The sequence below is a fragment of the Macaca fascicularis genome, chromosome 4 (genome assembly GCF_037993035.2).
Source record: "Macaca fascicularis isolate 582-1 chromosome 4, T2T-MFA8v1.1".
NCBI lineage: Eukaryota > Metazoa > Chordata > Mammalia > Primates > Cercopithecidae > Macaca > Macaca fascicularis.
Window position 1 is genome coordinate 80938684 of NC_088378.1, and position 23537 is coordinate 80962220.

Sequence of the window (23537 nt, forward strand, 5' to 3'; positions counted from 1 at the left end):
TGAGCTGAAAATATAATATTAATTTTAAAATTAATTTTAATAGTAAACATAACAAGAATGAATGAGAGATTTAGAGAAAAAAATGGTACGTATTATTGGCTTCCTAATAGTATATTTGTGTTCAAGTTTCTAATGCAGTAAATGTGCTCTTTGAAGTATCTCTCTTTCTAAGGTTTTCTTCATAATTTCACACCAGGTAATCATTCAAAATACAAAGATGTTTTTCTCTGGATCATAATTGATAATAGAACTTGTTTCTGAAACTTGAATGTATGTATAACATAGTCTTTTCTTGAGCCAAAATATCATTTTAACCTTGCTAAGAGAGTCTTGTTTGTTTCCTTGCATGTTTTTTCATTTTCTCTCTTTTTTTTTAACTTTTATTTTAGAGTCAGGGGGTGCCTGTGCAGGTTTGTTACACGAGTAAATTGCACATAACTGAGGTTTAGTACATGAATGATACCATCACCCAGGTAGTACCTGATAGTTTTTCAATCCCCTTTTGCCTTTCATTTTCCCTCCTAGTAGTCCCACTGTCTACTTTTCTAATCTTTCTTTCCTTGTATACTCAACGTTTAGCTCTCACGTATAAGAGAGAACATGGTATTTGTTTTTCTGTTCTTGGATTAATTTGCTTAGGATGATGACCTGCAGCTGCATCAATGTTGCTGCGAAGAACACGATTTTGCTCATTTTTATGGCTGTGACATATTCCATGATGTGTATGTACCATGTTTTCTTTATCCAGTCCACTTTTGATGAGCATCTAGGTTGATTCTAAGTCATTGCTATTATAAATAGCGCTGTGATGAACATATATATGCATGTGTCCTTTTGGTAGAATGATTTAGTTTTCTTTGAGTATACATCCAGTAATGGGAATTTTGGGCCAAATAATAGGTAGTTAAATTCTTAGTTCTTTAAGAAATCTCCACACTGTTTTCCACAGAGGCCAAACTAATGTATATGCCCCCCAGCAGTGTATAAATGTTCCCTTTTCTTTGCAATCTTACCAATGTCTGCTATTTTTTTTTTTTTGACTTTTTAATAATGGCCACGCTGACTGGTGTGAGATGGTGTCTCATTGTGGTTTCAATTTGCATTTCTCTAATAATTAATAATGTTGAGCACTTTAAAAAATATATTCCCTGGACACATGTATGTCTTTCTTTAAGAAGTTTCTGTTTATGTCCTTTGCCCATTTTTTAATGGGTTGTTTGTTTCTTGTTAAGTTCCTTATGGATTCTGGATATTAAACCTTTGTGGGATGTATAGTTCGCAAATATTTTCTCCCATTCTGTAGGTTGTCTTTTTACTCTGCTGATAGCTTTTTGTTTGTTTGCTTGCTTTGCTCTGCAGAAGCTCTTTAGTTTAATTACGTTCCACTTGTTAATTTTTGTTTTGGTTGCAATTGCTTCTGGGGACTTAGTCATAAATTCTTTGCTAAAGCGATGTCCAGAATGGTTTCCTGGGTATTGTTTTAGGATTTTTATAGTTTCATGTCTTACATTTAAGTCTTTAATCCATCTTAAATTACTCTTTTATATATGGTGAATGGTAGGGGTCCAGTTTTATTCTCTGCATATGGTTAGCCAGTTATACCAGCATCATTTATTGAGCAGGGAGTCCTTTCCTCATTGCTTGTTATTGTGGACTTTGTTGAAGATCAGATGGTTGTAGGAGATAGGGCTGGTCGCCACGGCACATGCCTGAAATCCAAACACGTTGAGAGGCTGAGGCTGGCGGATCACCTGAGATCAGAGAGTGGAGACCAGCCTGGCCAACACTGTGAAACCCCATCTAGTAAAAATACAAAAAAAAAATAGCCAGGCGTGCTTGTAATCCCCGTTACTGTGAGTGAGACAGGAGAATCTCTTGAACCTGGGAGCTGGAGGTTGCTGTGAGCTAAGATCGTGCCACTGCACTGCAGCCTGAGCAACAGAGCGAGACTCCATCTCAAAATAAATAAGTAGCTAGCTAGATAGATAGATAGAGAGATAGACAGACAGATAGACAGACAGACAGACAAACATTGTTGCAGGAGCCTGTAGAAGCTATTCAGAAGGCTGAGGTAGAAGCATGGCCTGAACCCAAGAGTTTGAGGCTGCAGTGAGCTAAGATCCTGGCATGTTACTTATTCATCTTACTATTTTGAATTAAAAACAGAACAGATCGCTGTGCAAAGCCTTGGAAAGCCTGTTTATGTGAGCAAAAGCACTTATTTCTTCGTTTTTGTTCTTTAGCATCCCATTAAAATTCTAATAAAGTTGCTGTATTTCCTCAGATATTCTCGGCCTCCACTACTTTTCTGATTGTATGTTCAGAACTGCAATTTGTTTGTTTCTCTCTTTTTGAGAACAAAAAAGAAAAGCAATCAAAATACTAGTATTTCTCAAAAAGAACTATTATCTTCCTGGGAACAGACAAAACTGCATTTACTACTATAAGACCTGAACATATATTTGTGTTTTCTTAAATGTTTATGAACATTTTAATCTTTCCATTCAAAAAAATTTTCTTAATTACAAAATGTTCTTGCAATGTACTTAAACATTTTTAAGCAATTTAAAAGAATTGTATTTCAAAATATAGTTGATTGATATAATCAATTCATACCACACTATCAAAAATATAAATAATTCAGTTATATCAAAGACTAATTTTGGTTTTTAAAGTATCTTAAATAAGGCCATGATTATATTTAAGGAAGGACATTATTCTATACAAAATGATGTATATACATAACTATCTCATTTTAAAACGTCTATATGTTCACTTCTATAAAATTACTTTAAGGGACCAAATATTTAGTCTCTTATAAAAATAATCTATCCCCTGAAAATACCAGCCTCAGAAGAAAGCTTTACCAAATTTATCATTATAAAATATAGAAAACACTTTTAAAATCTCTCAACATTACTGATAATTTAAGTATCAGGAATTATAAAATAAAATATAAATTAAAAGCTATAATCTGAGTGATTGCAGAATAAAAATATAAATCCTAAAAGTAAGGTTAACAGGTTACACTCTGGGTAAAACTGATAACAAATAATTTCATTAATGTTGAATTTGCAGTATTCTTATTTTGCATCAACTTTGTAGTTTGTTAGAGATTGTGCCAAGTTGATTTTCAAAGAATAACATGTTCTTTAAGATTTTTCTCAGTAACTTTTAGTTGGTCTTTAAAAATAAGGGTTCAGTACTTTTCTCTTTTAGGGTCAAAGCTCTTTATTAACCGAAGACTTTGTTTGCCTTTACAGATAGTGGAGATACTCATAAAGAATTTTAAGTAAATTTTATTAAAACATTTTTAGAATAGTTTGGTAACTTCTGTAGGAATAGTAATTTAATGTTTTTTTTTTGTGGCTGCATATTTTTAATTTTTACAAAATTTTTCATGAAGTGATAAAAATTATATTAGTATTAATTTTATATTATCAGTTAAATAAATTACTATAAAGTTATACTATACTTATATTACTAAAAAGTTATTATATAAAGTTCATATTACTGATGCAGTTCAAGGAGGGTGATTAATATTCTAATCATGTATTGAGATTAATATTCTAACAAACAAAGCTCACTGAAATGTATGGGAACCTGCATGTAGAATGGTAAAATAGTAATTAATATGGATCATATTACATAGGAATGAATCACAGGTTAGGAGATTACTCTAAACATTGAGTCTGCTTTTTACCAGATATGCATATTATTCTCAAATCTGAGACTACATTCCCTGGAGAAAATATTTTATGATCCAACTAACATTTGAAAATTTGATAATGCAACTCTGTTATCTAGATAAATTGAATATTTACTAAATCTAATTGATATTAAATCTGGCAATCATGTCACTGACTCTTTTCTGTAGCCAAAATTATTCTCAATATACTGTTTGCATATCTTTAGTAGAACATTTTTTTATTCCACCAGCAAACATCAAGTTAGAAATGTTTTATTATCTACCATAGAATGAAATATTATATTAATAGTATGAAAAATTGCATAATATCTGATTAGTGGTCAGTTTTATGTCTTCATAAAAATGTTATAGACATAGTATCAACTTTTAGTCAAGTAGTTCACGACTGGGGATGTATATTGGACCCTTAATTTTCTGAATGTATTTTCTATATTCATTAAATTAATCAAAACAAAAACAAACAGAAAATTTCTTACCATTTCTACTTATCTGTGAAATTTTTAAAAATAAAAATAAGCTAAAGTTATTTCTTGAAGTAGTCACTTCTTTTTCTAACTATGCGTTGTATATCTCCCCTTAAAAGTCCCTTAGTCATTATACAATGAATTTGTTTTTTAAATGAGGCCATGGTTATATTTGAAGAAGGGCATCTTTCCACAAAAAGCATATATACATAAGTGTTTCTCTCATTTTAAAGTGTCCATGTGCACTTCTGTAAAATTTTAAATCACCACCTGTATGCTACAAACTGCTTTCCATCTTTATTTCTCTATCCAGGCACACACACACACACACGCACAAACTCAGAATTGAACCCAGGCTCTTGTCTCTCTGCACCCCTTCCATCTTTTAAGCAGTTCCCACCATTTTCTCATACTCATATCCTTAAACAGCGCTTCTCTACTGTCCCACTAAAAATGCCTTGTTTTCATACCTCGTTCTTTCTTCTCCCTGTTTGTCTTCAATCTATTCTGCACACTTTTTACTTATTGATCTTTCTAACAGATATTTTTACATCAAGCACATTATATAGATTTTGTGATGACTCCCTGTAGCTTTGGAATAAACCCACTCTTTAGTATGACATACAAGGATGGCGCCTACGTTCTCAGCTTCTGTGCCACTCTTCTGCGTTACACATACCACCACCATGTTCTTCATGCTTTATTTTTCTTTCTGTTGCCACAAATGCCCATCTCATTCTTTACTGAGGAATTTCTAAATTAATTCTATTAGATATTCAGCTTTACGATCATCTCTCCCAAAACTCCTTCTCTGGCCCTCAAGTCATACTAGATGGACTTCTACTGTGGCATTAATCTCAGCTATGAGAACAATCTATATGCTCCATCCCACTGTCCCACATTTGACTGAGGATTTTAAAGGCTAGTACTGTGTCTTCACCCAATGACTAGTATAATTTTTATTTAATGAATATTTGTTTAATAAATAATTAAATGAATGAATTATAATCACTTGTCAATAAGTATGCTATGAGTCCAGTCAATAGGCCCAAGTTTCTTTGACAGATTTCTAAAGCTAGTATTCATCAAAGCATAAATAATCATTGTGATACATTTAGATTCCAATCATATATTGAGTTCATGAAATAAAATCACTTTAGAATAACTTATTTGAAATAGCAGTGTATATAGATACAGAGTTTATCATGTTACTGTCTACAGTCATGAATTGTTTATGGACAGGGATACTTTCTGAGGAATACATCTAAGGCAATTTCATTGCTGTGAAAACATTGTAGTGTACTTACACAAACCTGGATGGTATACCTACTACACACCTAGGCTACATGGTATAGCCTATTGCCCCTAGGTTGCAAACTTGTACAGCATGTTACTGTAGTAAATACTGTAGGCAATCACAACATAATGATATTTGTGTATCTAATCATACCTAAACATAGAAAAGGCACAATAAAAATATGATATAAAAAGTAAAAAATGTTATGCCTGTATAGGTCACTTACCACAACTGGATCTCACAGGATCGATAATTGCCCTGGGTGAGTCAGTGAGTGAGTGGGGAGGGAATGAGAAAGCCTAGGACATTAATGGACACTGCAGTAGACTTTGCAAGCATTATACACTCAGGCTGCAATATGTGTATTAAAAATATTTGTTTCTTTCTTAGCTTACTTTAACTTTCTTCCTTTTTAAACTATTTTTTTAACTTTTTGACTCTTTTGTAATAATGCTTAGCTTAAAACACAAACACATGTACCGTTGTACAAAAATATATTTTTCTTTCTATCATTCTATAAGCTTTATTTATTTTTAAAGATGATCTATTTATTTTTACTTTTAAAACTTTTTGTTAAAAACTAAGAAAGAAGCACACACATTAGCCTAAGTCTACACGGGGTCACGGTCACCAATATCACTGTCTCCTATCTTGTCCCACTGGAAGGACTGCAGGGACAGTGACACACATGGAACTGTCATCTTCTATGATAACAACATTTTCTTTTGGAATACCTCCTGAAGGACCTGCCTGAGGCTGCTTTAAGTTAATATGTGCTTTTTTGTTTTTTAATAAATGGAAGGAGTACACTGTAAAGATATAAAGCATAGTATAATGATGTACATAAATCAGTAACGTTGCTATTGATTATCATTAGCAAGTAATATGTAGTATACATAATTGTATGAGCTGTACTTTCATATGACTAGCAGCACAGTTGGTTTGTTTATACCAGCATCACCACACACACATGAGTAATGCATTGCGTTATTACATTATGATGGCTATGATGTCACTAGGCAGCAATAAATTTTTGTTTTATGATAATCTTATGAGACCATTGTTTCATATATGGTTGTTCTTTGATTGAAAAGTTGTTATACAGCACAAGACTATATTTAGAAATAGTTGCCGAGAACTAGATTTAATTTATTATGTCAAAGAAACTTTTACATTAACATATTTGATTATTATTTCAAAAATTTGGACAACTAGTTGGAAGTCTCGTGAAATTTTCTTTGAATTGCTTAAAAGCTTAATTTAATACTTTGGTTGTCAGGTTTTCAAGCAAATCTGAACATCGACATAAAAGATAGCATTAATCCCAAGTACTGCAGGAAATAACGGTGAAAAATTACACACACACAAAAAAAAAATGAGAAAGCTTCTAAATAGTACTTGGGGTGCTAGGGCAAACCACCCATCAACCTGAACTGTAAACTCAAGGTATTTTAAAGAATGGAAAAAAATGCCTAATTTTTAGCCCTCTGCTCCTCTACCACACTACACACACACTACATATATATATGTGTGTGTATATATGTATATATTTTAAGCCACGAAAAGCTTTAATATGAAGGCATAGTATAATAATGTTAGTTTAATTTATTTTTCTATTCAAACTAACTTAACTTTAGGCTACATTTGTGAAAATATGGAAAATCATGGTAAGTGTTCCAGTTTATCACATATTAGCTGTACTAATCTCTTTATGCTTTGCCTTTCTAATTTGTAAATAAAGTAATAGAATATAGAGGAATTTTGTAAAAATTAAATGACAGAATCCCTGTGAACAAGTAAACAGTGCCTAGCATGCAGTAGGCATTTAATATATATATAAACTGTGTTTACTTATAAACATAAATAAAACCTAGCAAATATTTACACCTATTACTCAAATTTGTTTTTAAGAAAGGAAAGAAAAAGATAATTTATTCTTTTAGTTGACTGGTATTATTTTGAGTATATACTGAAATAAGCAGGTCTCCTTTTCCAATAGTTTAAGGAAAATTACCTTTATTTCATGTTTTTCTTCCTGGCATTTTGTTTGGCATTATGTAGACCTAACCCTTTATCAGGGATCATCAAGCTGCTTATAGGCAGCAGATTATTCAAAGTAAAATTTTAGTTTTAAGTGGTTTTTGCTGTCCTTGTTTTTTGCAATCACATATTTACTAGAATATCTAATAGAGAAATGTAACTATATAAATACTAAAGATAATATAATTTGCATTTTGTAGAAAAAAGGATTTTTATTTTCAAATTTGTATCATTCTGTTCATATTGACCATTTATGACAATTTAGCTATACATATATATATATACACACACCATAGAATTATTTTTAACTACATATTTATAATTAAATTACAATAAATAAAAAAGAATTAAAACAATATACATAATCAATAACTTTTAAAATTATTATTAGCAAGATTATGTGCTATTCATAATTGTATGTGCTATAAATTCCTCGTAAAGTTTCCCATAAATTAAAGTCAGTCCATGAAATCTTTAAATTCAAATTTAGCTATTCCCAAGGAGAAATGCTGAATTATTGCTTAAAAAAATCTCTAGGTGTTTGAATTAAATAGCTTCATATTAATTTTTAAATACAACGATTGTATGCATTCCATTTCAAGTCTTGACAATTATTTCCCTGTTGATTCTAAATCAGGAAATAGATGCCAGTAAGCTGAACTATTGTTATGCTTCCAGCTGCAGCTGCACAGTCTCAGAGATAGTGGTGAAAAATTAAAAACAACACTGGAGAATGGTTTTTAAAAGGTATGAAAGTCGTCTTAGATTTTTAAGAAATCTCAGTCAAACCACTTGCACCTGGGTTATCACATATTTTGTTTTAGATGACAATAATGTAGTTGTGAAATTTCTTTACATGGGCACATAGAAGCATATTTTAGCTATCTTTTTAAATATTATTTCTGTCTTTTTCATCTTTGAATAGAATAAAGCAATTACTTATGCCTTTGTTTTTGGTTCTAAGTTTAACATTCATTTATGTGTATCTGTGTATGTATTTTACAAAAACCATCTCTGTTAAATAATCCATGCCTTAATGGATAGTAGAAAAAAAAATCAAAATGCTTAAGTATGTTAGAATAAGGAAGAAAGGAAAAATTTATATGTACATTTTGTGTTATGAGTCAGGCATCAAAATAACAGAATTTCATGAGATTTTTACTAGGGATGAGGCATTTGTGAGACACACTGTGGGATTTGCAAAAGAATAGAACTCATTCTACCTTCAAGGAGCCCTCAATATTTTCACAATACACAGACAATGAAAGATAAGAAAGATGAAACTAAAAGAAGATAACATACCTGTTTTCTAAGTAATCCAGTCTAAACAATCCTGGTGAATCCAAATCTTTGTTTTTAAATCAAAAATAAAAAATTGTACCCAATATTTCACCACAAACAAATGCTACCAAGGGAAAGAACTGACAGTCACATGTTCTAGGTTGGCCTATGAAGCATAAAAGTACATTTAAGATTTAAGATATTTTAGGTATCCTAACTATAGTAACAGTCTCATTACTATGTATCTCAGAAGTAAGAGATGACAAGTTAAGTACATCAGGAAAGAAGGCCTCCCAAGTCATTGTGCAAGTAAATTAAAGGTGAGTAGAACATTTGTAATTAAAATTTTATAAAAGAGAATCATAAAGAGGTGAAAAATCAGGCTTGGTTTAAATATTGAAAATTTTCCTTTTTATCAAACAAAGTTTTACTGGGAATCTGGAGATTGAAGTTCTAATCTTAGCACAGTCACTAATTTCTCATCTATGATCTTATTTTCCTATGTATATAAAATTCCTTCTGTCTGTAATTTTCTATGATTCTCTTATCAGCCTTGTCTGTAAAAATAGTCCATTCTTTGACGTGTTATAGATAAGGTGACTCCATTTATTTCACCCTAGATATTAATGTAGTCAATAGGTTTTCTGTAGTGGGTAGAAACATTTTTATTTTGTGAGTTTCACCAGAATTAGTAGTAGATGTCTTTTGATAGAAGACATAACATATAAAACATTTTCTCCTATGTGTTTCTGGTAATAATTCTCCATAACTACCCTTCATACAAGCTTCTTGCTTATATCTCTCTTGGTTAATCCCTAAGTAATTGAGCCTAAAGCTTCAACTAAGTGAAATAGGAACTTGTTTTTCACTACCTCAATAAAGTGACTAGAAATTTTTGCCCTAAATGAAACATTTTTCTCTTTTTTAAATATACTTTTATTTTAAGTTTAGGAGTACACATACAGGTTTATTACATAGGTAAACATGTGTCATGGGTGTCTGTTGTACACATTATTTAATCAGTCAGATATTAAGCCTAGTACCCAATAGTTATTTATTCTGATCCTTTCCCTCCCCCAACCCTCAACTTTCCAAAAGTCCTCAGTGTGTGTTGTTCCCCTCTATGTGTCCATGTATTCTCATCATTTACCTCCCATTTATAAGTGAGAACATACAGTATTTGGGTTTTTGTTCCTGAGTAGTTTCCTAAGGATCCATCCATGTTCAGCTCCATCCCTGTCCCACAGAGAACATAATCCCATTCTTTTTAGGGCTGCATAGTTATTCCACAGTGTAAATAAACCACATTTTCTTTATCCAATCTATCATTGATGAACATTTAGATTGATTCCATGTCTTTGCTATTGTGAACAATGCTGCAATGAACATATGCATGCATATGTGTTTATGATAGAGCAATTTATATTCCTCTGAGTGTATATCCAGTAATGGGATTGCTGGGTTGAATGGTATTTGTTTTTAACTTTCTGAAGTTTAAAAGGGACCTCCACTTAATTTTAATATAACCTGTAAATGACAATGCTGGAATGATTTTTGTAGAGGGGTTTTCATAATTACTACCTGTGTACCAGAATCTTGACTGAACTTGATAGGATGGTCCAATTTATGTACATTATATTTATAACAAGATAAAATTCACAGCTTAAGATTTTAAGTCAAAACCAAATTATTCTAATTCACAAATAAGAACAAAATATCTTTATCCACATGAACCCTATTATTTGCCTCTTTTATAGCCTTAGTGTTATTTGCAAAGTGTTTTTAACTACTGCTAAAATAAATGTCCAACTTTAAAAAAAGAAGTTTACCTAAATGCATTTATCTCCCATTTGCTTTCTCCTAACATATTCTGTAATGCTGGATTCCTGCTTTGCTTTTAGAAGACACACACATGCACACATCAGATATACATGTTTTTGCTCACAAGACCCTGAAACTTTCACTGTAAGCTGAACACATTTTTTGGAAATGCAAGTTCTCAACCACTCTTGGCATTCTCTACTCTCCACAAGGGATTAGGTGTCTTAAGCTTCTTTTCACATAAAGGATTACATGACGATTACATATAAAAACATATAATTTCAATGCAGTACTTGCAGCATAATAACTTTTGTACTCTATTAGGAAGCCCCATGCAGTTATACCATTTCATAGCCAATGATATTTATACCACATTAGTGTTTCAGATATTTTTTTTAAATTCACTTTATTTAAAAATTATGTGTGTGTCAATCACTTCTTGTTCTAGTCCTTTAGTAATTTGGAATTATTTTTCTGTATAACTTTGTAGCATTTTCTTGAATCCCTAGTTCCATGATATTTTATCCAAGAGAAAGTAGTGTTTAGATATTTAGGACTAAAATGTGTAGTAATAATACATGGCACGTATTTACCACATATTCTATACCATTTTTTTTCATTTGTTTACCAGTTCTACACACATAGAAAGTGAAAAATAAATGAGATTCGGATATGGAAAATGTCTAAGCAAGGATTCAAACAGTTCTTTACATCTCAGATCCAAAGGTCCTTTCCATTTGTTCACATTCACTCCCTTTTTTATCCACCTTCAATGTAGATATCTAAGTTTTATGATTAAAAAAACACTGTGTTTAAAGTTCCCATTAATAATAGTTTTTTGAAATTCACTTTTGTCTTTCAATTTTACACCACAGAGTTTACAAAATACACTTTTACGTCTTGAGAAGGTCCTCTGTAATGACTACTCAGATGCTCTCTGGGCATAATGGGATGGATGACAAAGGCAGTTTGCTCATACCTAAAAAGACTGAGTGACAGAGAGAAGCCCTTGATTACCATCTTCTCTTTTCTGGTCTCACTTCATGCTTCTCCACTACAAGCTGAGACTTTAAAGTCCACCTTCCACAACAAGAAAAGTTTATACTTGATTCCAGCATTTCTATAACTATATTCCTTGGATTCATTCCTAAGCATAACAGGAATTTTACAAAAAAAAAAAAAAAAATGCTACAGTTTGAATCACATATGGAAAAACAATGGGCCAAATGAAGACAAACAAATTTATCTGTTCAGTGTCTACAATGTGCTAATGTTCATTTTATGAGGCCAGCATCATCCTGATACCAAAGCCTGGCAGAGACACACACAAAAAAGGTAATTTTAGACCAATATCTCTGATGAACATTGATGCAAAAATCCTCAATAAAATACTGGGAAACCGAATCCAGCAGCACATCAAAAAGCTTATCCACCATGATCAAGTGGGCTACATCCCTGGGATACAAGGCTGGTTCAACATTCACAAATCAATAAACATAATCCAGCATACAAACAGAACCAAAGACAAAAACCACGTGATTATTTCAACAGATGAAGAGAAGGCCTTTGAAAAAATTCAACAGCCTTTCATGCTAAAAATTCTCAATAAATTTGGTTGTGATGGGATGTATCTGAAAATAATAAGAGCTATTTATGACAAACCCACAGCCAATATCATACTGAATTCACAAAAACTGGAAGCATTCCCTTTGAAAACTGGCACAAGACAGGGATGACCTCTCTCACCATTCCTATTCAACATAGTGTTGGAAGTTCTGGCCAGGGCAATCAGGCAGGAGAAAGAAATAAAGGGTATTCAGTTAAGAAAAGAGGAAGTCAAATTGTCCCTGTTTGCAGATGACCTGATTATATATTTAGAAAACCCCATCGTCTTAGCCCAAAATCTCCTTAAGCAGATAAGTAACTTCAGCAGTCTCAGGATACAAAATCAATGTGCAAAAATCACAAGCATTCTTATACACCAATAACAGAAAAACAGAGAGCCAAATCATGAGTGAACTCCCATTCACAATTGCTTCAAAGAGAAAAAAATATCTAGGAATCCAACTTACAAGGGATGTGAAGGACATCTTCAAGGAGAACTACAAACCACTACTCAATGAAATAAAAGAGGACACAAACAGTATGATATTGGCTGTGGGTTTGTCATAAATAGCTCTTATTATTTTGAGATACGTTCCATCAATACCGAATTTATTGAGAGTTTTTAGCATGAAGGGCTGTTGAATTTTGTCAAAGGCCTTTTCTGCATCTATTGAGATAATCATGTGGTTTTTGTCTTTGGTTCTGTTTATATGCTGGATTACGTTTATTGATTTGTGTATGTTGAACCAGCCTTGCATCCCAGGGATGAAGCCCACTTGATCATGGTGGATAAGCTTTTTGATGTGCTGCTGGATTCGGTTTGCCAGTATTTTATTGAGGATTTTTGCATCGATGTTCATCAGGGATATTGGTCTAAAATTCTCTTTTTTTGTTGTGTCTCTGCCAGGCTTTGGTATCAGGATGATGTTGGCCTCATAAAATGAATTAGGGAGGATTCCCTCTTTTTCTATTGATTGGAATAGTTTCAGAAGGAATGGTACCAGCTCCTCCTTGTACCTCTGGTAGAATTCAGCTGTGAATCCATCTGGTCCTGGACTTTTTTTGGTTGGTAGGCTATTAATTATTGCCTCAATTTCAGAGCCTGCTATTGGTCTATTCAGGGATTCAACTTCTTCCTAGTTTAGTCTTAGGAGAGTGTAAGTGTCCAGGAAATTATCCATTTCTTCTAGATTTTCTAGTTTATTTGTGTAGAGGTGTTTATAGTATTCTCTGATGGTAGTTTGCATTTCTCTGGGGTTGGTGGTGATATCCCCTTTATCAATTTTCATTGCCTCTATTTGATTCTTCTCTCTTTTCTTCTTTATTAGTCTTGCTAGCGGTCTATCAATTTTGTTGATCTTTTCAAAAAACCAACTCTTGGATTCGTTGATTTTTTGGAGGGTTTTTTGTGTCTCTATCTCTTTCAGTTCTGCTCTGATCTTAGTTATTTCTTGCCTTCTGCTAGCTTTTGAATGTGTTTGCTCTTGCTTCTCTAGTTCTTTTAATTGTGATGTTAGAGTGTCAATTTTAGATCTTTCCTTCTTTCTCTTGTGGGCATTTAGTGCTATAAATTTCCCTTTCCACACTGCTTTAAATGTGTCCCAGAGATTCTGGTATGTTGTATCTTTTCTCTCATTGGTTTCCAAGAACATCTTTATTTCTGCCTTCATTTCGTTATATACCCAGTAGTCATTCAGGAGCAGGTTGTTCAGTTGCCATGTAGTTGAGCGGTTTTGATTGAGTTTCTTAGTCCTGAGTTCTAGTTTGATTGCAGTGTGGTCTGAGAGAGCGTCTGTTATAATTTCTATTCTTGTACATTTGCGGAGGAGTGCTTTACTTCCAATTATGTGATCAATTTTGGAATAAGTGCGATGTGGTGCATACTGAATGGACAAAAACTGGAAACATTCCCTTTGAAAACTGGCACAAGACAGGGGTGCCCTCTTTCACCACTCCTATTCAACATAGTGTTGGAAGTTCTGGCTAGGGCAATCAGGCAAGAGAAAGAAATCAAGGGTATTCAGTTAGGAAAAGAAGAAGTCAAATTGTCCCTATTTTCAGATGACATGATTGTATATTTAGAAAACGCCATCGTCTCAGCCCAAAATCTCCTTAAGCTGATAAGCAACTTCAGCAAAGTCTCAGGATACAAAATCAATGTGCAAAAATCACAAGCATTCTTATACAGCAGTAACAGACAAACAGAGCACCAAATCATGTTGAACTCCCATTCACAATTGCTTCAAAGAGAATAAAATACCTAGGAATCCAACTTACAAGGGATGTAAAGGACCTCTTCAAGGAGAACTACAAACCACTGCTCAGTGAAATCAAAGAGGACACAAACAAATGGAAGAACATACCATGCTCATGGATAGGAAGAATCAATATTGTGAAAATGGCCATACTGCCCAAGGTAATTTATAGATTCCATGCCATCCCCATCAACCTACATGAGTTTCTTCACACAATTGGAAAAAAATGCTTTGAAGTTCATATGGAACCAAAAAAGAGCCCACATTGCCAAGACAATCCTAAGTCAAAAGAACAAAGCTGGAGGCATCACGCTACCTGACTTCAAACTCTACTACAAGGCTACAGTAACCAAAACAGCATGGTACTGGTACCAAAACAGAGATATAGACCAAAGGAACAGAACAGAGTCCTCAGAAATAATACCACACATCTACAGCCATCTGATCTTTGACAAACCTGAGAGAAACAAGAAATGGGGAAAGGATTCCCTATTTAATAAATGGTGCTGGGAAAATTGGCTAGCCATAAGTAGAAAGCTGAAACTGGATCCTTTCCTTACTCCTTATACGAAAATTAATTCAAGATGGATTAGAGACTTAAATGTTAGACCTAATACCAGAAAAACCCTAGAAGAAAACCTAGGAAATACCATTCAGGACATAGGCATGGGCAAGGACTTCATGTCTAAAACACCAAAAGCAATGGCAACAAAAGCCAAAATTGACAAATGGGATCCAATTAAACTAAAGAGCTTCTGCACAGCAGAACAAAGTACCACCAGAGTGAACAGGCAACCTACAGAATGGGAGAAATTTTTTGCATTCTACTCATCTGACAAAGGGCTAATGTCCAGAACCTACAAAGAACTCAAACAAATTTACAAGAAAAAAACAAACAACCCCATCAAAAAGTGGGCAAGGGATATGAACAGACATTTCTCTAAAGAAGACGTGCATACAGCCAACAGACACATGAAAAAATGCTCATCATCACTGGTCATCAGAGAAATGCAAATCAAAACCACAATGAGATACCATCTCACACCAGTTAGAATGGCAATCATTAAAAAGTCAGGAAACAACAGGTGCTGGAGAGGATGTGGAGAAATAGGAACACTTTTACACTGTTGGTGGGATTGTAAACTAGTTCAACCATTATGGAAAACAGTATGGTGATTCCTCAAGGATCTAGAACTAGAAGTACCATATGACCCAGCCATCCCATTACTGGGTATATACCCAAAGGATTATAAATCATGCTGCTATAAAGACACATGCACATGTATGTTCATTGCGGCACTATTCACAATAACAAAGACTTGGAATCAACCCAAATGTCCATCAGTGACAGACTGGATTAAGAAAATGTAGCACATATACACCATGGAATACTATGCAGTCATAAAAAGGGATGAGTTTGTGTCCTTTGTAGGGACATAGATACAGCTGGAAACCATCATTCTCAGCAAACTATCACAAGAACAGAAAACCAAACACTGCATGTTCTCACTCATAGGTGGGAACTGAACAATGAGATCACTTGGACTCGGGAAGGGGAACATCACACACCGGGGCCTATTATGGGGAGGGGTCAGGGGGAGGGATTGCATTGGGAGTTACACCTGATGTAAAGGATGAGTTGATGGGTGCTGATGAGTTGATGGGTGCAGCACACCAACATGGCACAAGTATACATATGTAATAAACCTGCACGTTATGCACATGTACCCTAGAACTTAAGGTATAATAACAAAAAATAAAAAAATAATTAAAAAAATGAATTAAAAAAAAAAAGAGGACACAAACAAATTGAAGAACATTCCATGCTCATAGATAGGAAGAATCAATATCATGAAAATGGCCATACTGCCCAAAATAATTTATAGATTCAATGCCATCCCCATTAAGCTACCAATAAGTTTCTTCACACAATTGGAAAAAAAACTACTTTAAAGTTCATATGGAAGCAAAAGAGAGCCTGCATTGCCAAGACAATCCTAAGCCAAAAGAACAAAGCTGGAGGCATCACACTACCTGACTTCAAACTATACTACAAGGCTACAGTGACCAAAACAGCATGGTACTGGTACCAAAACAGAGATATAGACAAATGGAACAGAACAGAGGCCTCAGAAATAATTCCACACATCTACAACCATCTGATCTTTGACAAACCTGACAAAAACAAGAAATGGGGAAAAGATTCCCTATTTAATAAATGGTGCTGGGAAAACTGGCTAGCCATCTGTAGAAAGCTGAAACTGGATCCCTTCCTTACACCTTAATAAAAAATTAATTCAAGGTGGATTAATGACTTAAATGTTAGACCTAAAACGATAAAGACCCTAGAGGAAAACCTAGGCAATACCATTTAGGACATAGGCATGGGCAAGGACTTCATGTCTAAAACACCAAAAGCAATGGCAACAAAAGTCAAAATTGACAAATGGGATCTAATTAAACTAAAGAGCTTCTGCACAGTAAAAGAAACTACCATTAGAGTGAACAGGCAACCTACAGAATGGGAGAAAATTTTGGCATTCTACTCATCTGACAAAGAGCCAATATCCAGAATCTACAAAGAACCCAAACAAATTTACAAGAAAAAAACAAACAACACCATCAAAAAGTGGGCAAAGGATATGAACAGACACTTCTCAAAAGAAGACATTTATGCAGCCAACAGACACATGAAAAAATGTTCATCATCACTGGCCATCAGTGAAATGCAAATCAAACCCACAATGAGATACCATCTCACACCAGTTAGAGTTGTGATTATTAAAAAGTCAGGAAACAACAGCTGCTGGAGAGCATGTGGAGAAATAAGAACACGTTTACACTGTTTATGGGACTATAAACTAGTTCAACCGTTGTGGAAGTTAGTGTGGTGATTCCTCAAGGATCTAGAACTAGAAATACCATTTGACTCAGCGATTCCATTACTGGGGATATACCCAAAGGATTATAAGTCATGCTGCTATAAAGACACATGCCCATGTATGTTTATTGTGGCACTATTCACCATGCAAAGACTTGGAACCAACCCAAATGTCCATCAATGATAGACTGGATTAAGAAAATGTGGCACATATACACTATGGAATACTATACAGCCAGTAAAAAGGATGAGTTCATGTCCTTTGTGGGGACATGAATGAAGCTGGAAACCATCATTTTCAGCAAACTATCACAAGGACAAAAAGCCAAACACCGCATGTTCTCACTCATAGGTGGGAATTGAACAATGAGAACACTTGGACACAGGAAGGGGAACATCACACACCGGGGCCTGTCGTGGGGTCAGGGTACCGGAGAGGGATAGCATTAGGAGATATACCTAATGTAAATGACGAGTTAATGGGTGCAGCACACCAACATGGCACATGTATACATATGTAACAAACCTACACGTTGTGCACATGTACCCTAGAACTTTAAGTATAATGATAATAATAAAAAGATTATCCAAAAGGAGAAAATATTCTGTAGCTTTTCTCAAGTTTATTTGCCTATGAGAGTCTGACATAGCTAAATACCCGATAATATTATTTGGCAGATCCAATTGAGAAACACAGCCTTAATGAGTTATCAGCTTAATTTATACCTTAGGGTAAAGGAAGAATAGTACAGAAGGACTTAGTAAGAGTAAATTTTACTTGATGTCAATGAATTTCCAAATACACAATCATGCCTCACTTAATGGCAGCAACACATCCTGAGAAATGCGTTCTTAGGCAACTTTGTCATTCTGAGAACATAACAAAGTGTACTTACACACACCTAGATATTACAGCCTGCTACACACCTAAGCTATATAGCATAGCCTATTGCTCCTAGGTTATAACAGTACAGCATGTTACTGTGCTGAAGTCTGTAGGCAATTGTAACATATCAAGCAATACCTATGTACATAATGAGAAACATCTACATATCTAAATATATCTAAGCATATAAAAGGTTGAGTAAAAATATAGTAATATAACCTTATAGGACCACTTTGGTAAATACATTCTGTAGTTGAACAAAACATCATTATGGGGCATATAACTGTAATTGCTAGTTTTGGTGAAAATTCTACTTACAGCCACGATCACAGGTGTAGCTGATGGGCAAAGTAGTAGAAGGAAACCGAGATTCTTTGTTTTTGCCTAATGTGTGCTGACAGTACAAGTGAAATTGTTCATTTTCCCTAAAAGATTATAGGGACAGCTACATAAATACTTTTGCCAACATTACCCACAATGCAAGAGCAGAGTAATAGATATATTTAGTACACCAGACAGCAATCACTTAATCAAGTAATAGAATAATCTTACCTAAATGTGCTTAATAGGTTACTGAAAGAAAGGAAACAAACAAAAACAGATCCACTTGAGCAATTTCTTATTGAACCAGTTTGTTTTTAATGTCAAAGTCACTTACAAGATCACTGCCTCTTAGGAAGTTAGGAATTAGGAAGTTAGCAAGTAGCTTGAGATGGCCACTTAATTATACTAGTATTTCATTTGTACTTAGTTTCTGTGTCAGTAAAGAGTTGTAATAATGTTGGAGTTTATTTCCATGTGTATATGTTCTGTGTCCCCAATTAAATGGTGAACTTAAGGTGATTCCTACTTGCATATTATTTTGAATCTTTTCATTGCTGCATTGCATTTTACAATTTAGGCATTTAACACATTTGATTGACTTGCCTCTCAGGAAAATAGCATAGCTCTGTCTCTCACAGCTGTATATAATGAACAGGGCCTTATTAAGTTGAAGTTCAGGTGTCTTCACATAACTATTTTAATGCCTGGATTTATTTAAATGATAGTGTGAATATAAAAGATTACTTTTATTTTTTTTTCTTCAGGAGAATCACTGATTGGCTGTTCTCAAAGGTATCCCATTTTCTAAAAAAATAAAAATAATAAAACTAAAAACAAACAAAAAACCCCTCCAGTACAAATATGTAGAAGTGGTGAAAGGTCCGTTTGCACATAAAACCAGAGATTTTACCAAAGTCATAGTGAGCTGCTGATGATGTTCTTTAAATTTTCTACTTTTTATTAAGAGTTTTGTAATATTTTGATGTGAATTTTATTTGAAACATCATGTAGATTACAGAATTTTCTAGAAACAAGGAAAATCCAATAACTGTAAATGTCGCTGTGACCTAATCCTTCAGTCAAATAGTCTACAGCAGAGTAAGCCCACTAGTTATATAGGTCAACCTCAGTCACAGAAGAAAAATTAATTTTGCCTTCTGTGTAGCAAAAGGCAAACATTAATTTTAATTAATGAATGTCTATGATATGAACTAAATGTGTGTGTCTCCCAAAATTCACATTTAATATCCTAACTCTTGCATGTGATGGTATTAGGAAGTGAGCCCACTGAGAGGTATTTAAGTATCATGAGGGCACCTGATAGGATTAGTCCCCTTATAAAAGGAACCTACAGCACTCCTTCTCTCCCCTCCGCTCCTTCTTCCTCCTCTCCTTGCCTGTCCTGTACCTTGAATTTTCCACCTCCAGAAATGTAAGAAAGAAATTCCTGTTGTTTATAAGACAAGCAGGATACGGCAGTTTGTTATAGCAGCCAAACTAACTAAGACAGTCTAAAACATGTTTCTGAGTCTGTGAAGTCTTAGAATACTTATTTAAGTCAAAGGCTTGGCACTCAGCGTTTGCGGGTGAGTTGCAGTCTGTTTACCCATCAGGTAGTTGAATCTTTTCCTTCTACTTCTCTATTAACAGCACTAATGGACTTTGAAAATTTGCATTTCTTCAACGGCATTATTCTGCCTCATTTTCTTAATACTATCCTGTGGGTTTTGTCAACCTCCCCTTTTATCTATTTCTTCAGTCTAAATTAAATGCAAACAAGCGTACATCATTTTCTATGAATATTATAAAACCTACAAAGCAAACTCTTCCGTGAACATAGTAAATAACACTTCTGAAGGTAATATTTAAGTGCAATTTTGAGCAAAGTCATCCTACTTTGTAATGGAACTAGATAATTAAACAAAATAAACTGCTTAAGATAACATTAAGGATTTGGCTGCGGGAAAACTCGGCAAGGCAAGACAACTGAGCTAAGGCTTTTTTCTCATTAGTTCAGGTGAACTGCCTAGGTGTGCTGTATTGAAATCTTTCCTCCTCTCCCTCATAAAGATAGCTTTTCTCTGACTAGTTGTTGCAGGTGAAGTTGCTTTTGCTTAGTAAGGAGGATCCTCCAGCATAGAAAACAGAGAGGACTGTGAAACAGATACCATGACCTATTTCTTCCCAATTCTTCTCCCAGCTGCCATTCAACCATGTTCAGAATTCAGGCAAAAACTGACAAGTAGGCTTCAAAGCTGCTATTACTTCTCTGTCCTACTAGTTTTCCTCTCAAGAAACCTATCTGCATAATTGAATTCCATTCGGTAGATAGATGGAATGAGAGCTTGTTCCCAAACAAGGCGCTATTTCCTTCAGGTGGCTCTACTATGGCAGAGACAAGCTAGAATTTATTTGCCCTTTTCCCCAGATGGGAAAAAGGACCTGTGTAATCAAGGCAACTGACTCTGTCCCAAAGGATGAGCAACAGAAAAGAAGTTGGTGCTTCCCACTGGACCCACCTTTTTAGATAGCTCGAAGGTAACTTTGGCTTCTGGCATTTTCTTCCACTTCTGCTAGGCCATGACTTAATCAGGAGCACATTTACATTCTAACCTGACTTCTTCTGCTTCTCTTTATTTCTCACTTGTAAACAAGCATAAGAGCATGGCCATATTGACCTTTCTTTAGCTTACATCAAAGAATTTATTACAAATGAGCCATAAAAATGAATGTAGCCCTTTGCCACTTATTCTTCAGAAACACGGTGTTTTGATTTCCTTTTTCTAATTGTCTAAGAAAGACAGGCCAAGGTTGTAGAGAAGAATATCTAAAACCACCTCATAAAGTACAGAATTTAGGCAACTGGAAATATGGAATGCAAGGTATTTCAGAATCAGTATAATGTTCTGTGCTATAATATACTTTTTCATCTAATAAATTCCCTTTCCCTTTTAAGATAAGGTAGTTGTTTTTATGCTTTCATTTTTGGTACTTACAGAGAGACTTCACCATGTAAGCAAAAAAGCATAAGAATTCTGGTAGACATTAATGCTAAGATCGAATTATCCATCAGCTGAAGAACTGGTTAACTTTTTGCAGAACCACAAGCTAGGGCAGTTATAAAACTAATAACTGCAAGGCCAAAATTGGGAACCAGAAATTTTGGTTACTTCTTAACAACATCTCTGTGAACCGTCTTATGCTTTTTTTTTTTTTTTTTTTTTCCCTGACGCCCACACAGCCTTCTGGGACTTCTTACCCACCCATGGTGGCTCCGGCCAAGGTGAGACAGTTACCTCCGAGAGTTCCTGATGGAAAAAGGGGACTGCTCTCTTTACTGCTATATTTAAAAACTTACGTGAGATCTTATTTCCTTTCTCTTTTGGAGCGCTCCATGAATAAAGAGGCCCTTAAAGTTCCTTTTGAGAGAATCCTTCAGTGCATAACTTATATCTTCTTCAGCTCTTTTCTTTTTTTCCCTCAACCTTCCATCTGGGGGATTTTTCTTATCCTATTGTTAGTATGGGGACTAAAGCAAATGCATATTCTTGGAAACTTTCTGTCCTATACCTAGGTTAATGTTCTTGAACTTTTCATTAAGGGAATGCAGATTTTGATGGTTAAACTTCATATTTCTACTAAGACAGTTACTTCTTCCTTAAAGCAAATGTGTCAGAATTAGCAGGGAATGTGGGGAAATGTTGATAACTTAATAACATATTGATATATGCTACCATTGGTTTGTTGCTTAGGGCTACAGGTTGCTTGTGTAGCACAGGTGTTGATGCAGTTAAGTACATTAGTTACAAGCACAGGGAAGCCTCTCCAGGAAAGGCTTTAGCTTAATATTCAGGATTGATATAAGGATTGATGTATAAAGCAGTCAGTCCAGTGCTTGGCAAATACAACGGATGAGGGGAGTGGCTACTAGCTCTTAATAGTGACATGGAAATGTCACTTTAAATTTTAAAAATGGCTACCGATTCAGTTTATACTTAGTAAAAGTGTATCTTGTCTATTATGATAATGCAAGCAATTAGCAGATACTGTATTAATGGCTCACCTCCTTAAAACCTTCTTTGTGAGAGGGACTGATTCAGCTAGTTGGATACTGATAATATCACCACAGCCAATTCTTATATAACATTCCCATGGCAAGCTGTTTCTATACAAAGGATAGATTAGATGTCTATCCATGGGATCATTTTTCCGATTTATGGTGAAAAATATTTGATTTTTGAGTATGGGAGAGGGAACATACACAGACTTTCCCCATATTTTCAATATGCTCTGACTTCCCTTTATGCCCCCACTGAATAAAATCCTATGCATTTTTCTAGCCAAGAGTGGACCGAATGGGGGGAAATTTTAGCAGACCCTTTAAATCTCAAGATTCTGGATTCAGGGAGCAGGGAAAGAGTGTGGAAGTGAGGACAGAGAGGCTGAGTCATCTACCTAGTGTGTTCCGCAGACGGATGATTGATGGCACTAGAAGAATTAAAGAATTGTATTCAGTTGAACTTATCTAGAAAAGGTAGAGTAAACGAGTCTAATCTTAATTACCATAAAAACCTCAGATATTTGGTACTAAGTCCAATTCAATCACTAACCCACTGGGCTTTTAAATATGATGAAGGGCTGGCAGGGAATGGATCTCTCTGAGGTATATCACAACCATTTGGGTATGTCTCTTATGCATCTATATTACTGGAAAACCCAATTGTTTTTCCATTATGTCACCATTTTGTGGGTACATAATAGGTATGTATATTTTGGGGTACATGAGATACTTTGATACAGGTGTGCAGTGTGTAATAAGCACTTCATGGTACATGGGGTATCTATCCCCTCACACATTTATCCCTTGTGTTACAAAAAATTCAGTTAAATTCTTTTGGTTGTTTTAAAATGTATAGTAAATACATTATTGGCTACAGTCACCCTGCTATGCTATCAGTTACTAGGTCTATTCAT